The sequence below is a fragment of the Tursiops truncatus genome, chromosome 6 (assembly GCF_011762595.2).
Source record: "Tursiops truncatus isolate mTurTru1 chromosome 6, mTurTru1.mat.Y, whole genome shotgun sequence".
Taxonomy (NCBI): Eukaryota; Metazoa; Chordata; class Mammalia; order Artiodactyla; family Delphinidae; genus Tursiops; species Tursiops truncatus.
The window spans coordinates 43250158-43266590 of NC_047039.1; the positions used below are offsets into that span (position 1 = coordinate 43250158).

At 38.8% G+C, this 16433-nt stretch overlaps 1 pseudogene; it reads right to left on the minus strand.

The window, feature by feature from the left end:
* Positions 1-8548: 8548 nt before the first annotated feature.
* On the minus strand, positions 8549-9156 carry LOC101335065 (V-type proton ATPase subunit E 1 pseudogene; annotated as a pseudogene).
* Between the last annotated feature and the right edge of the window lie 7277 nt (positions 9157-16433).

Consider the following 16433-nt stretch of genomic DNA (forward strand, 5'->3'; position numbering starts at 1 on the left):
CCATGGCTCACGAGCCCAGCCACTCTGCAGCACGTGGTATCTTCCCGGACTGGGGCACGAACCCATGTACCCTGCATTGGCAGGTGGACTCTCAACCACTGCGCCACCAGGGAAGCCCACCAACACTTTTTATTTGTCACTTTGCACTCAATTTTTATTTTTATGATGCCTCCATTTAATGAGCACTATATCTTTATGCAAGAGATATTGCTTAGAACTTTACATTTACTATCTCAATTTATCCTCACAATATCCCATGTGAAAGCTATAATTAGCCTCATCTGGGGAAACTGAGTCTCAGAGAAAATAAGCTTATCACTGAAAGTCCCAGTTATTAAGTGATGGGCTGATCTTTGAACCTGTATCTGTCTGATCTGAAAGACCCTGATCTTCCCAGGATACCAAGCAGACAGCTATGTCATTGTTTCTAACAACCCCTTAGTAAAGCAACATTTACTAAGGGGTTGTTAGAAACATGTTATCATATGTTATCATAGTATTTGACAAGAAATGGAAGGATCTTCCCCATTCCAGCCAGAGGTGCCCTTCCTCAAATCGTCCACCAAAAAACAGAGGATTTAAGCTTCTGTGAAACTAGGCCTGAACTGATGGACAAAGAGAATGAAACAAAAACAGAACGTCCCCAGGAAGAACAGAGGTGGAATGACATCCACCTTAGATCTTAGAGACTCTGCGTTCAGCTTATTTTGGAGCCAACTGACCTATACTGCCTCTTATAATAATTTATGAAACTTTCTTTCTGCAAATGTAGTACAGTATGTCCTTATAAAAGCATCCAACTTTTCATATGAAGACTCCTACCAACAAAACCCTGGTTAATAAATCTTGGCTGTGAAGTGAAATGCAAGAGAATTATTATGTAAGACATACTCCTTTATCAGCAAATGTGCTGACTAGTCAGGTTGCATGGTATCAGTGTTAATAATCAGGCACAACAGAAAGGTCAGGAGAGATTGAAAAGCAGCGAGGTCACTAGGGCATGAGTTTGTTAAAGGACTTTCTCTTTTTAAAAAACACTGTTATCAAATATCAAATATCCTGGCTATGTGATGCCTTAATACATTTCTCTGCTTCACTTGATCCTACCATGTCTTGGCCATAGTACGGACAAGACAGTATATGAGTCTGAGAATAATTGGTCTTTAACACCTGAATATTTGAGGCTCCCTATAGAAGAGATTGACTTGCTTCTACTAATCAGAACAAAAGAAGATGGAAATAGAAATTAACATTTAAGTACCTACTATGCGCCAGGAACTCTGCAGGTATGCTGATCGTGTTATTGTATTAATCTTCACAGTGTTATAAAATAGGTGTTCTGCAAATGAGAATTACTAATGAAGTGATGCCCATGCTCCCTAGATCCCTCAACCTGATGAAGTTCAGCCAGGGTTCAATCTGAGATTTGCTGGCTGCAAAGGCTGTGCTCACTCCTCCACTCCTGCATCCGTTGGGTTATTTTCACTGTCCTGACCATCCTGTAGAATCAGAGAATGATTCTACAGGACCTTTTCTGATTCTACAGAATCAGAAAAGGTAGAGGAGACCACAGAGATATCCTAGATAACAACCTCCCCCCCCCAGTTTACACATGAGAAATTTTAAACCCTCAGAGGATGCATAATATAACCAAAATCAAAAGCTTCTTGGTGCCAGAATGGAAATTAACCTCTTGATTCATACTCATTTTGTATTTTTACTATTTCCTACTGATTTCCTTGCTGTCTTCTTAAATGATGGTTAAAACCAGGCTTACCACATTTCACAAATCCAGAGGATACTGTTCATATTACAGTACAGCATCCCAAGTCAAAGCCATCTGTCTTTTGGTTTATGAATTTGTTTTTAAAATAATTGTAGGAAAATATTCATCTTTTAAAAAATAGCTAAAGTGAAAAAGTGTTTGTGTGAAAACAGGCAAGATCATTATTGTATGCATAAGAGCTTACCCGAGGTCATAGGGATTAGACTAGGATACCCAGTTGTCTTCCCTCTGTCTAAACTTGACCCCACCCTGACATCTTGGGCATCTTTCAAAATCCTGTTTGTGTATCACTCCTTCCAGGAAGTACTGTAGAGAATCACTTCACCATAGCTCCCCTGATCTCAAAATTAATTGCATCATACGCTGGTTACTTCAGCATTGTGTGTATAATTTCATTATTCTACTTACTGAACAACATTGCAATTTATTTTGTTTGTATGCTTACTCTCATTGTTAGAATGTACACAGTGAGTGTACTTCATTTATCCCTGCGTACTCAGAACCTAATACAGTATTTGGCTATATAGGTGTTCAATAGATGTGTTTGAAATGAGTTGAACAGAATTGGCCTGCCTTGAATATATTTAAAGTTAACTGTCAGTTGTTACCATCTGATTAATCTGGTTATGTCACTACCATCTCAACTCTTGCTGAATTAGCAGAACACTTTAAGTTTTTAGAACTACTTTATTGAGAAAAAAATTTGTTGACTTCCGTTTGCAATGTCAGAAATGCATGAGTGAAAAGGATGAGCGGGACCCAGCACAGGAGGTCTTCAGGCTGCTGTAAGTTGGCTTACTCAGGTAAGAACTTAAAGTTTTCTTCACACTTTGGCCTGACACACTAGCTGGATTACAATAAGCACCAGAAGCACAGTGAGGCACAGGAGCAGAAAATTAAACATGCCACACATCTAAATATAGCACAAGAGAGAAAATCTAAGGTTCTAAAGAAAGCAATGTAGAGGAAGTCTTCACTTTGGTCTCTCACTGGATAGACTGCCAAACACTCTTGTCAAACATCTTCATGAAACTATTCTAAAATCAATTTTAATACATTTTAATGATTTTTGTTTCAAAATATAATACTTTAAAAATATATATCTGATGGGTAAAGTCTGTAAGCTAAACCATAGGCAAGTTTTATAAGTTTCTGGTGGTTATAAGGGTCAAACTACATGGCAAGAGGTACTCATGCTATATAGATGCAATGCAAATACTTCATGGAGAGATGCCAGAGTGACATATTGTATAAAGAAATAGAATATGTGATCAACCATAGTGAAGTAGAAACGAACCATGCAATTAGACAAAGGCAAATCCAGAATCTGAATGCTTATGGTACAGAGATGGTGATGGAGATGATCTCCTTTATATGGCTATAGGAGAGGAAATGCACTTCTAGAATATTTAAGGCTAGAATGACAAATTCATGGCCCTCGCTTGTCAGTATTAGTATGAGGCTAATGGAGGATTAAAAGGCGTGGTGGAGATAAGCACCCTGTAAATGAGAAAGTCCTGTTCAGGAAAAAGACATTCCCTGCAGGAGTAAAGTTCCAGCACCATGGATCATGCATCATTTTAAATTTATATATCATAGATGGATAGATGAAATTTTATTTCAAATCTGGGATTTGGGTAAGTCATGGAGATATCTCAGTAAGTGTTGATATAAGACTAGAATGACTAAGTTGTAGTTTATAAAACTCAAGAATTTCAGAGACATATATAAATTTTTAAGATTTTCTGAGATATATAAATAGTGCCTGGACATACTTAATCAAAAACATGCTCTTTGAATATAAACTTTAAATGTATTAATACAGAGCTACTCTTTTGCATTCTTTAAATATTTTTTTTCTATTGCAATCACTTCTATGTCTTAAATTTGACTGGGGGAACCATGCAATTACAAAGATGAGGATGCAAAGTTCCTGATGTTAGTACAAGTTATTTTCAGAGTCAAATTCGAGGAGAGAATAAATCTCTTAAATTTTACTCTGCAGTCTCAACATTAAAGTGATATACATGTCACACTTACTCAGTGCTTTTATTCAGGAAGTAAAAAAGGAAGCCAGCAAATGGCTCTGACATTGCCTACTCCTAAAAGTGTCTCAGTCCCTGCAGTGTATCTGTTAAGAGGTAAAATATAAAAGTCCAGTCCATAAGGTTTAAGGATTTGATCTTTGAGGAAAAAGCAGAATAAAATATTGTTTGTGATTCTGCCTCTCTTAAAACATGCAACTATAAGGTCAAAATAGGCAAAATTAAGAAATAAAACTTGCTTCATTGAGAGGCAGGATTGTAGCAAGGGCTGAGGGAGATGGGACTTGCAATACAGATTTAGGGAGATATCTGCATAGAGGTGATAGTTGAAGGCATGAGTGACGATGAGAACTCCAAGGGTGAGATATGACAGAAATGGCCTTTGATTCTCAGACCAAGGAAGGGTGAGAAGCGAAGCACACAGATTCATAATGAAATACTGTAGCTGCTATTTTTCACAAGGGCAGGGGGCAGAGAAGGAGCTTCATTAGGCAGCTGATTTCCTCTTTATTCCTACTGCGACAGAATGCTGGGCTGATTCCCATTCTGATGATTGTTCTTACATCGCTTTTCAGCGACATCAGGCTCCTAAGTCACAGAAAGTGTGCACCAAACTCAGACATCCAGAGAAATGTGGCGATAATGAACTAGGAGAGAAGGACAATGCCAAGCTACCTGCTAGAAGACTAGTGTCTGAAGCAAACCATACTACAAGACAATTTTGTTGTCTTTCATTCTTTCTTGCCATATGGCTAATATTTAGAATATTCTCTCTTTTTAAATCAAAAAGCCTTTTCAAAAGAATGGCTACAAGTTTCAACATTTTTAATTTTGTCTTTTCTCACTCATAACAATCTTCCCTTGAACTTGACCAAGAAAATTATCAGACATACAGAGCTTTTGTTTTGTCAAAACAGAAGTATCAGTGTATTTCTCTTGATGTTTTATAAATATAAATACATACATATATGTACACATACACGCATGCCTCCCTCCCTTCTTGCCAGGCTACCTTTCCCCACTACTAATGAATACTGAGCTAAATATCCTGACTTCTATAACCATTTACTATGGTTATAAATTTCAACATTTATTCATTCATTTAACAAATACTTTTGTGCCCAGCCCTGGCTGCACAGTAGCACCCTCTGGGGACCTTTCAGGGTTCTCAATGCCCACACACATCCCCTGGCAGTTACATTAGACCCTCTGGGTGGGGCCCAGGCATCAGCATTTTTAAAGAGCCCCAGTTGAGGCCAAGGTGAAGGAACTGAGGCCATGAAACTTGCTCAAGATCACAGAGCCAGGAGGTGGTAGAGGCCAGGAGAGATGCCACTCCAGGACAGGACTCCTCCCTGCAGCTTCATTCAGGCCTTCAAAGGGACACTGCTTAGTCACATCTCTCTGACCCACAGCCTCCACCCTGACCATGACCCCAGCCCCACCTCAGTGCCCTCCCCGCACCTCACACTCTCACTGCCTCGGCTCACAGCCCACCATGAGCTCCGCGCTCACAGGTAGTGGATCTGCCCCAGGGTTCTTTCTGCAGCCCCGTCCATTAATAAAATATAAATAAATAAATAAATAAATACTGTTGCGAGTCTGCATTGCTAGGTCCATGAAAAAAAGGCAGACAGTGCCCCTGCCTTCATGTAAACTCATTCTGGAGTTAACATTCAGAAAATACATCTTGCTCCTAATAACGGTATATTATGATAAAAAATAAATAAGAACAAAAAACAAAAAAGGAAGGGATGGAAAAGAAGGATAAAACAAAGTTTATTGGTTTTCTATGTGAGAAGAAAACAACAAAACATTCTTTAAAATTTTGCTACTGTTTCAGATCATTTTGTCTAGTTTAGCAGCGACATGTGATTACGTTTCTCTAATTCTCTAGTCCTCTAATCATATGTCTAATAACTGAGTAGACATACATCAACATGACCCTGAAAAATATGGCATGTTAACCCTATAATAGATCACACAGATTCAAAATGGCACTGGAAACATTAATCCTTCTTCCAACAAGTATTTGACTGTCTTCTATGTTGCAGGTATTCTTCTAGTTCTGGAGATTCAGCAGTGAATAGCACCCTGTCATCTTGAAGCATAAGGCTTGGTGTTTGACCTCAAAAGCCAGTCAATGACGCGTGGCAGAGATTGTCTTTAGGAGACTAGCAGAACCAGTATAAACAGTAGCCCCCTTAAGTGACATCACTTTCATCCCCTCCCTTTTTTCCCATACCTCCAGATACAAAAGAGTCATAGAATGCTAGAATTGAAACCTATGTTAGAGTTTTTCTAGATTATGTATTCTAATGCCTTTTATCTGAAGATGTGTGAATGAGGGCCAGAGGTTTTAATTAACATCCAAAGATTATTCAGCAGATTATGATAATGACAAAACATTAGAAAACTATTCCTTCTGTGTATGCATGTGTGTACACATGTGTGTGCTAAGGGAACAAAGACCATGTAACAAGTAACCCCCTCCACTTCCTTAAAAACTATTTTCTGCATTTTTCTCAGTAATAAACTTGCTATCTTACTGTTCAGAGGATTTCTCATTTATCACTAAATTCTCCTTTGAGCTCTCAGACTTAGAAAACATTGAAAACCCTGCAGAATTTTTTCATCTCTTGATGTCCCTTCCATAAAGTAATTAAGATAATTCATTTTCTCCCATATTTTCCATACCCAGAAAATGAGAATCAAATGTAATTTTTTTTTTTTTTTTTTTTTTTTTTTTTTTGCGGTACGCAGGCCTCTCACTGTTGTGGCCTCTCCCATTGTGGAGCACAGGCTCCGACGCGCAGGCTCAGCAGCCATGGCTCACGGGCCCAGCCGCTCCGCGGCATGTGGGATCTTCCCGGCCCAGGGCACGAACCCGTGTCCCCTGAATCGGCAGGCGGACTCTCAACCACTGCGCCACCAGCGAAGCCCAAATGTAATTTTTTAAACTAAGTAAAAAACGCTTTGACTTTCTCTTTTATGATTACCTGTTTTTGATCCTCTGCAAAATACAAGGCAAACTTCCAACACAGACAAGTTAATGTTACATCCTAACTATATTTACCATAACTCAGTCATATTCATTAATACAAGGTAGTGAGAAGCTCTCACATTTAGTCTCAAACAACATGAGGTCATGAGCATATGAGGGAATCATGTACTACTGGTCATTAATCCTAATTTCAGAAATTATATTTGAAGATTTAATTCTCTCTTCCTATGTCTAGACAGGCAACCAGGAATAATCTTTTCAGCTTTAATTGCATTTACGCCTATGACTTCATAAAAGGGACAATTCTCGTCGCTATTTGCAAGAGAAAAAAAAAAGATCATACATAATCCTCATCATCACGTGATACTTGTCAGTAACCTCAATATCTGGGCCTCCATGGGAGACATCAAAGACATATAAAACAAATAAAAATTATACCCTTAATAAAAATCTATCCTTAATAAAAATCATAGTATTCATTAAGAAATTGTTGATTATCTGCTCTGATTACAAATGAGTGCAATGCAATTTTTCCCTCAAGCAGCTTAGCTTCTATTTAAAGATGGAAGGTGTATTACTCTGCTAGGGCTGCCATAACAAAATATCACAAATTGCATGGCTTAAACAATAGAAATTTATTTTCTCACAGTTCTGGAGGCTGAATTCCAAGATCAAGGGGTCATCAGGTTGGGGTTTTTCTTGAGGCCTCTCTCCTTGGCTTGCAGGTGGCCACCATCTCACTGTTTCCTTACAGTGTCTTTCTTCTGTGCACATGCATCCTTGGTGTCTCTCCATGTATCCAAATGTCCCTGTCTTACAGAGACACCAGTCAGACTGGATCAAGGCCCACCCTAAAGACCTCATTTTAACTTAACTACCTCTTCAAAGGCCCTGTCTCCAAACATAGTCACGTTCTGAGATACTAGCAGTTAGGACTTCAACATGTGAACAACACATGGCATTGTATATAAGTGTAATAAAACATAATATACTACAGTAACTCAAGAGAAGATGCTGTTAGTACACTGGTAAGGCTCTGCACCAGGTAACAGAGCAACTGGAAAGGAAGGGAAATAACATTTACTGATTATCCATTATGTGACAATATCTGTGTTACATACTTTTTTTTCCACGTATGCATTTCGTGTTAATAAATAGAGCATATTCATGGCTTAGATCTTAAATCATATTACAGACAAACACTTCTAGGCCCAAACAGCTAACAGCGAAGCTGCTACTGCTGGAAGGAATGCAGCCCCACATGCACTTGAAGTCCAAAGAGGAGTGACCTGACTCTAGAGGTCACCACACACCGCCCCTCTGTAGGCTGGACGCTGGACCAGTGGACAGCAGGAAACTCGAGGACACTCATGCACCCACCATTTGACCCCTCACCTTCGTGCTGCAGAACCAGCGGGAAGTTGTATTACTGTCAGATAAGCTAGAGGAAGGTTTCCTGATCATATTAAGCAAAGCTCTCCCATTGCTACCAATCAGCCAGGGGCGTTAGCTAAAAAAGGGTATCCACTGATAAATACAGAATATGAGAACAGCAAGGAGGATGCTATACAGGTCATCTTGTTTCTTCAAATGTCAGAAGTGTCCACATCACAGCAGTTGGTGGACACCACCTCCCGCAGGCATAGTCCAAAAACTTCCTGTTGGCGTTTGCACCAAACAAGGCTCCCCACGCTTCTGGCATCATCTACTGGGTTATGAGGCCCAGCCAGCTTTTGAGAGTACTGGAAACCTTGATTTTGTGATCCCCATTATAGATCTCAACCTCGCCAGCTACTTCCTCAGGCAGGTAGGCCTCCTGATCAATCTGGACATCAACATCTCTTTCCGTGGCGATTTTGTACATAGGGATTGGCACTGCAGGCTTCACCAGAGGGAAATCTTATGTCCCGCAACGAACAATCATTCCGGGCTCCAATAACTAGTACAAACCCTGGAGGACCATTCCATCCAGCAGTACTTGGTACCTGGTTGTATATTTTACCCTTTGGCTGAGTCTATGCTTTGCTTCATTTAGTAGGTCTGTGATAAGATCATCCATCTCTCGCTCTGAGGACTTCGAGCCTCACTTGATTTATCAAATTGGACACCTGAATTTTCTTCTGTTGCTCAATCTGCTTTTCTTTCTTCTCATAGTATTCCATAGTCTTCAGTCTTTGGGTTTGCACAAGACAACCCTTCTCAATGTTGAACTCTTCCTCTGCCTTCACGTCTATTTCTTCTGCTTCCTCATTGGCTTCTTTTTCAATAAAAGCCATTGTGTGCTTAATCTGCTTCTGCACATCGGCATTGCTGAGAGCCATGGCGCTAGTGACGCAAAGAGGCGGGCCACTGGCTGGAGCTCAGGTCTGATACGGGCAGCTGGCAACCGGGAGAGGAAAGCTGGCGTGGCCTCAGGCCTCCTCTGTTTTGTTGTGCTACGTACTTAACATGTGCTATCATGTGTAAAGCCTGTGGAAATCACAATCCAACCAGTTATCGCCATTTTATAAATGAGGAAACTGAGGCTCCAAGAGAGGAAAAGACTTCCCTAGGTAATGAAGCTGGAAGATGGTGGACCCATTTTAAGAATTTAGGTGTGTCATCGATGCTTACCTGCCTTCCACAAGAATATAATTCCTCCCTGCTGTTAGGCCTGGTTCTGCTACTCACTAGTTTTTCTTGGACACCTCACTTACCTGAACTGGAATTCAACTTCCTAATCAATAAACTAAGAAGTGTCTTCATCCACTGTTTTCATAATTTCTTATTATATTGTAAAGTATTATAACCCATTATATGCACTTTGGAAATTAGGAAAAAAATGGAAAAAACTAAATGCAATATGCCCCTCTAATAAAACCACCATAAATCTTTTGGTAAGATTGCCTTCTGGTCCCATCCTCCTAAACATAGGTAGGTAGAGTTTCCTTCTTGCATCACTTCATTTCTGAAGAAAAGCAAGTGGTCATCTCATTATGAGACTCAGATCAGATTAGCAAAATAGAAGAACAAGAGAGACAAAAAGAACAATGACATTCTACGAACCCTTTCCTCTTAGTTATTTAGAAGGTTTCTTTGTCTGTGGATGCCTATCCATGAGGCAGGACTGACCTGTGTCACTTACACATAAACACACACATACACACACACCAGCTTTATGAAAAGACAAACTGAATGGATTCTAAGGGCCAAGAGGAAAGAGCCTAGCCATGAGGGAACAGCCAAAGGGTAAAGACAAAGGGACATTAAGGGAGGGGGAGAAGAGAGCAGCGGGAACAGAATAGACTCCTTGATCTCCCTCCAAATGAACTCATAATGAACCTAAAAATGACTTGAGGCAAAAAGCAAAGAATAGTATTGCACCATTCTCTGGCCAATGTGTGTGCATTTGATCATTTAAGACTTTCCAGCAATGGACTGTATACCCTTCCAAAAATTAAGGGCATGACAGACTGGTTATATAATATATCTTAGAGACTAGGAATAGATATATACATATACAGCAAACATACAAGTATATATACAAGTTTGTGACTTGCCTCTGCTTTTGTCATTTAGCAACTCATAGGCATATTTAATATAATTATATAGTCTTCATAACCTTGATTTTAATGCCTGCATAATGTCCAATTGAATAAGTATACCAACCAGTTTACTTAGTCATTATTCTATTTTTAGACCTTTGAATATTTCCACCTTGTAGCTGTGTACTCAGTGAGGCAGTCTATAATTTTTAAGAGAGAAAAATATCCTATAAAAGTTGTTAGGACTTCCTTGGTGAACATATCAGTTATCTTAGAGAGAACCTCGGTTTGGGAAGGGTAAAATGAGTGACACTTCAGTTTACAACATAAAGCAGCAAGCAACCGACCCAAGAATATTGCAGATTTTTAAAAATGTATGAGTTTCTAGGATTTAAAATACAAGTAATTGCTGTAATTAGGCAGCACTTCTCTCCCACAAAGCCAGGTGCTCTAAAACTTTATGTAGGAGCAACAAGCCTTTTAAAAGAAGAATCTCACTTTGTCCCAGCTTACCCTTCCCCCTCCCTGTGTCCTCAAGTCCATTCTCTAGTAGGTCTGCGTCTTTATTCCCATCCTGCCTCTAGGTTCTTCATGACCTTTTTTTTTTTTTTTTAAGATTCCATATATATGTGTTAGCATACGGTATTTGTTTTTCTCTTTCTGACTTACTTCACTCTATATGACAGACTCTAGGTCCATCCACCTCACTACAAATAAATTTCGTTTCTTTTTATGGCAAAGTGAGAGAGTGGCATATACATATATACACTACCAAATCTAAAACCGATAGCTAGTAGGAAGCAGCCGCATAGCACAGGGATATCAGCTCAGTGCTTTGCAACCACTTAGAGGGGTGGGATAGGAAGGGTGGGAAGGAGATGCAAGAGGCAGGAGATATGGGGATATATGTATACATATAGCTGATTCACCTTGTTATAAAGCAGAAACTAACACACCATTGTAAAGCAATTATACTCAAATAAAGATGTTAAAAAAAAAAGAAGAATCTATTCCCTAGGAAGTTTAATGTTAATGGAATCTGCCTTCACGGGAAAGTATAGATGTCCCAAGAGAAAATCTCCTAGAAAAAAAATGTGATACTTTGTACTAGCGAACGAGGCCAACCTCAGGCTCTAGAATATTGTAGGGAAGGGCTGGTTCTGCAGTGTTTGGCTGATACTGGCACAGCAACTATAATGTGCCTTGAGAATAACAGCTGGGTATATGCGCTGAATGAGCCGGTCACTAAGAATTGTAACATCTGGGAACCAATATCTACTTTGATGTGAAGCAAACACATTATAGGAAGAAGTGTCTTCTCTCCCTGCACACGAAGAAACAATTGCCAAATCGGCAACAGCTGGGTTCCTTGTTTGTCATGATGATTCCAGCAGTGTTCAATGTCGTGATTTTGGACTTCGTATTTTCAGAAGTAACTCCGTATCACAGTGACAGCAGTATCAGCCACAGAGAACAGGTCCTTTGATGAGGTAAACAGATTTTTTACAGGTCTTTTTCAGTGAAGTTATAATAACAAATATTTTGGACTAAATAAATATTCCTGGAGACCTTGAACTTAACTTGAGAGAGGAAGTCTGGGAAGAGAGGGCAGCACAGCAGCTAAGGTTCATTGGATGTGAATGTTTACAGGAAATTTGACCTTATTTTGTACTCTTAAACAGGTAAAGCAGGACGCAGCAGCTTCACTCTTAAAAATGGCAATGCAACGAGCATCTTCCAAAACAGTCTGCCTAATGTTTTTTAATTTGCCTTCATGATAAATTCCCAGAAGCTGACAAAACTAAATTACTGTCATTTCTAGGTGTATAAAAAAAATGTAAAGCCAACTAAGTTGTAAAGCTGGTACATGCCAAGATTCAAAGAAAGAGAACCACTGAGTTAAAGAATAAGAAGAAGCATGCCTTCATAGAAAATGGGAAGCCTGAATATAGATAATAATGGAAGATTTAGAGTATAGTGTATGGAAATGGTGAAAATGTCACATCTCACTAGAACATTCATTCATTCATACAAGTAATTAGCACTATTACATGCCAGCAATTGTTCGAGGTACTGGGGGGACAACGAATCATGCTGATTTCAAATAATTAAAAAGTTGGCAAACAAAGAGAACTGCAATTAGTGTGTTCACTGGTCTTTCCTCTTGCAGGAAAATATATATACATATATATTTTATATATACAAAATCTTATTTAGAGAAGCAAGAAGAACTACAATCGTGCAGCCTGTGGAACAAAAACCACATTCACAGAAAGATAGACAAGAGGAAAAGCCAAAGGCTATGTACGAGATGAAGGAACAAGATAAAACCCCAGAAAAACAACTAAATGAAGTGGAGATAGGCAACATTCCAGAAAAAGAATTCAGAATAATGATAGTGAAGATGATCCAGGACCTCAGTAAAAGAATGGAGGCAAAGATCGAGAAGATACAAGAAATGTTTAACAAAGACCTAGAAGAATTAAAGAACAAACAGAGATGAACAATACGGTAACTGAAATGAAAAACTACACTAGAAGGAATCAATAGCAGAATAACTGAGGCAGAAGAACGGATAAGTGACCTGGAAGACAGAATGGTGGAATTCACTGCTGTGGAACAGAATAAAGAAAAAAGAATGAAAAGAAACGAAGACAGCCTAAGAGACCTCTGGGACAACATTAAACACAACAACAATCGTATTATAGGGATACCAGAAGGAGAAGAAAGAGAGAAAGGACCAGAGAAAATATATAAAGAGATTATAGTCGAAAACTTCCCTAACATGGGAACGGAAATAGCCACCCAAGTCCAGGAAATGCAGAGTTCCATACAGGATAAACCCAAGGAGAAAAACACCAAGACACACAGTAATCAAACTGGCAAAAATTAAAGACAAAGAAAAATTATTGAAAGCAGTAAGGGGAAAATGACAACATACAAGGGAACTACCATAAGGTTAACAGGTGATTTCTCAGCAGAAACTCTATAAGCCAGAAGGGACTGGAATGATATACTTAAAGTGATGAAAGGGAAGAACCTACAACCAAGATTACTCTATCCAGCAAAGATCTTATTCACATTCGATGGAGAAATCAAAAGCTTTACAGACAAGCAAAAGCTAAGAGAATTCAGCACCACCAAACCAGCTCTACAACAAATGCCAAAGGAACTTAAGTGGCAAACACAAGAGAAGAAAAGGACCTACAAAAACAAACCCAAAACAATTAAGAAAATGGTCATAGGAACATACATATCAATAATTACCTTAAACGTGAATGAATTAAATGCTTCAACTAAAAGACACAGGCTCGCTGAATGGATAAGAAAACAAGACCCATATGTATGCTGACTACAAGAGACCCACTTCAGACCTAGGGACACATACAGACTGAAAGTGAAGGGATGGAAAAAGATATTCCATGCAAATGGAAATCAAAAGAAAGCTGGAGTAGCAATACTCATATCAGATAAAAGAGACTTTATAATAAAGAATGTTACAAGAGACAAGGAAGGACACTACATAATGATCAATCCAAGAAAAAGATATAACAATTATAAATATATATGCACCCAACACAGGAGCACCTGAACACATAAGGCAACTGCTAACAGCTATAAAAGAGGAAATCAATAGTAACACAGTCATAGTGGGGGACTTTAACACCTCACTTACACCAATGGACAGATAATCCAAAATGAAAATAAATAAGGAAACAAAAGCTTTAAATGACACAATAGACTAGATAGATTTAATTGATATTTATAGGACAGTCCATCCAAAAACAGCAGATTACACTTTCTTCTCAAGTGCACACAGAACATTCTCCAGGATAGACCACATCTTGGGTCACAAATCAAGCCTCAGTAAATTTAAGAAAAGTGAAATCATATCAAGCATCTTTTTTGACCACAACACTATGAGATTAGAAATGAATTACGGGGAAAAAAACGTAAAAAACACAAACACATGGAGGCTAAACAACACGTTACTAAATAACCAAGAGATCACTAAAGACATCAAAGAGGAAACTAAAAAATAACTAGAGACAAATGACAATGAAAACACGACAATCCAAAACCTATGGGATGCAGCAAAAGCAGTTCTAAGCGGGGAGTTTACAGGTATACATCATACCTCAAGAAACAAGAAAAATCTCAAATAAACAATCTAACCTTACACCTAAGGAACTAGAGAGGAAGAACAAGCAAAACCCAAAGTTAGCAGAAGGAAAGAAATCATAAAGATCAGAGCAGTAATAAATGAAATAGAAACAAAGAAAACAATAGCAAAGATCAATAAAAGTAAAAGCTGGTTCTTTGAGATGATAAACAAAATTCGTAAATTCATTAGCCGGACTCATCAAGAAAATGAGGGAGAGGACTCAAATCAATAAAATTAGAAATGAAAAAGGAGATATTACAACAGACACTGCAGAAATACAAAGCATCCTAAGAGACAACTACAAGCAACTCTATGCCAATAAAATGGACAACCTGGAAGAAATGGACAAATTCTTAGAAAGGTATAACCTTCCAAGACTGAACCAGGAAGAAATAGAAAATATGAACAGACCAATCACAAGTAATGAAATTGAAACTGAGATTAAAAATCTTCCAACAGGGCTTCCCTGGTGGCGCAGTGGCGGAGAGTCCGCCTGCCGATGCAGGGGACACAGGTTCGTGCCCCAGTCCAGGAAGATCTCACATGCCGCGGAGTGGCTGGGCCCGTCAGCCATGGCCGCTGAGCCTGCACGTCCGGAGCCTGTGCTCCACAACGGGAGAGGCCACAACAGTGAGAGGCCCGCCTACCGAAAAAAAAAAAAAAAAATCTTCCAACAAACAAAAGTCCAGGACCAGATGGCTTCACAGGTGAATTCTATCAAACATTTAGAGAACAGATAACACCCATCCTTCTCAAACTCTTCCAAAAAATTGCAGAGGAAGGAACACTCCCAAACTCATTCTATTAGGCCACCATCACCCTGATACCAAAACCAGACAAAGATACTACAAAAAAAGAAAATTACAGACCAATATCACTGATTAATATAGATGCAAAAATCCTCAACAAAATACTAGCAAACAGTATCCAACAACACATTAAAAGGATCATGCACCATGATCAAGTGGGATTTATCCCAGGGATGCAAGGATTAGCCAATATATGCAAATCAATCAATGTGAAACACCATATTAACGCATAATGAAGAATAAAAACCATATGATCGTCTCAATAGATGCAGAAAAAGCTTTTGACAAAATTCAACACCCATTTATGATAAAAACTCTCCAGAAAGTGGGCACAGAGGGAACCTACCTCAACATAATAAAGGCCATATATGAGAAACCCACTGCAAACATCATTCTCAATGCTGAAAAACTGAAAGCATTTCCTCTAAGATCAGGAACAAGACAAGGATGTCCATTCTCACCACTATTTTTCAACATAGTTTGGGAAGTCCTAGCCATGTCAATCAGAGAAGAAAAAGAAATAAAAGGAATACAAATTCGAAAAGAGGAAGTAAAACTGTCACTGTTTACAGATGACATGATAGTATACATAAACAATCCTAAAGATGCCACCAGAAAACTACTAGAGCTAATCAATGAATTTGGTAAAGCTGTAGGATACAAAATTAATGCACAGAAATCTCTTGCATTCTTATACACTAATGATGAAAAATCCGAAAGAGAAATTAAGGAAACACTCCCATTTACCATTGCAACATACCTAGGAATAAACCTACCTAGGGAGACCAAAGGTAGGTTTGCAGAAAACTATAAGGCACTGATGAAAGAAATTAAAGATTATACCAACAGATGGAGAGATATACCATGTTCTTGGATTGGAAGAATCAATATTGTGAAAATGACTATACTACCCAAAGCAATCTACAGATTCAATGCAATCCCTATCAAATTACCAATGGCATTTTTTACAGAACTAGAAGAAAAAATATTAAAATTTGTATGGATACACAAAAGACCCCGAACAGCCAAAGCAGTCTTGAGGGAAAAAAAACGGAGCAGGAGGAATCAGACTCCCTGACTTCAGACTATCACAAAGCTAC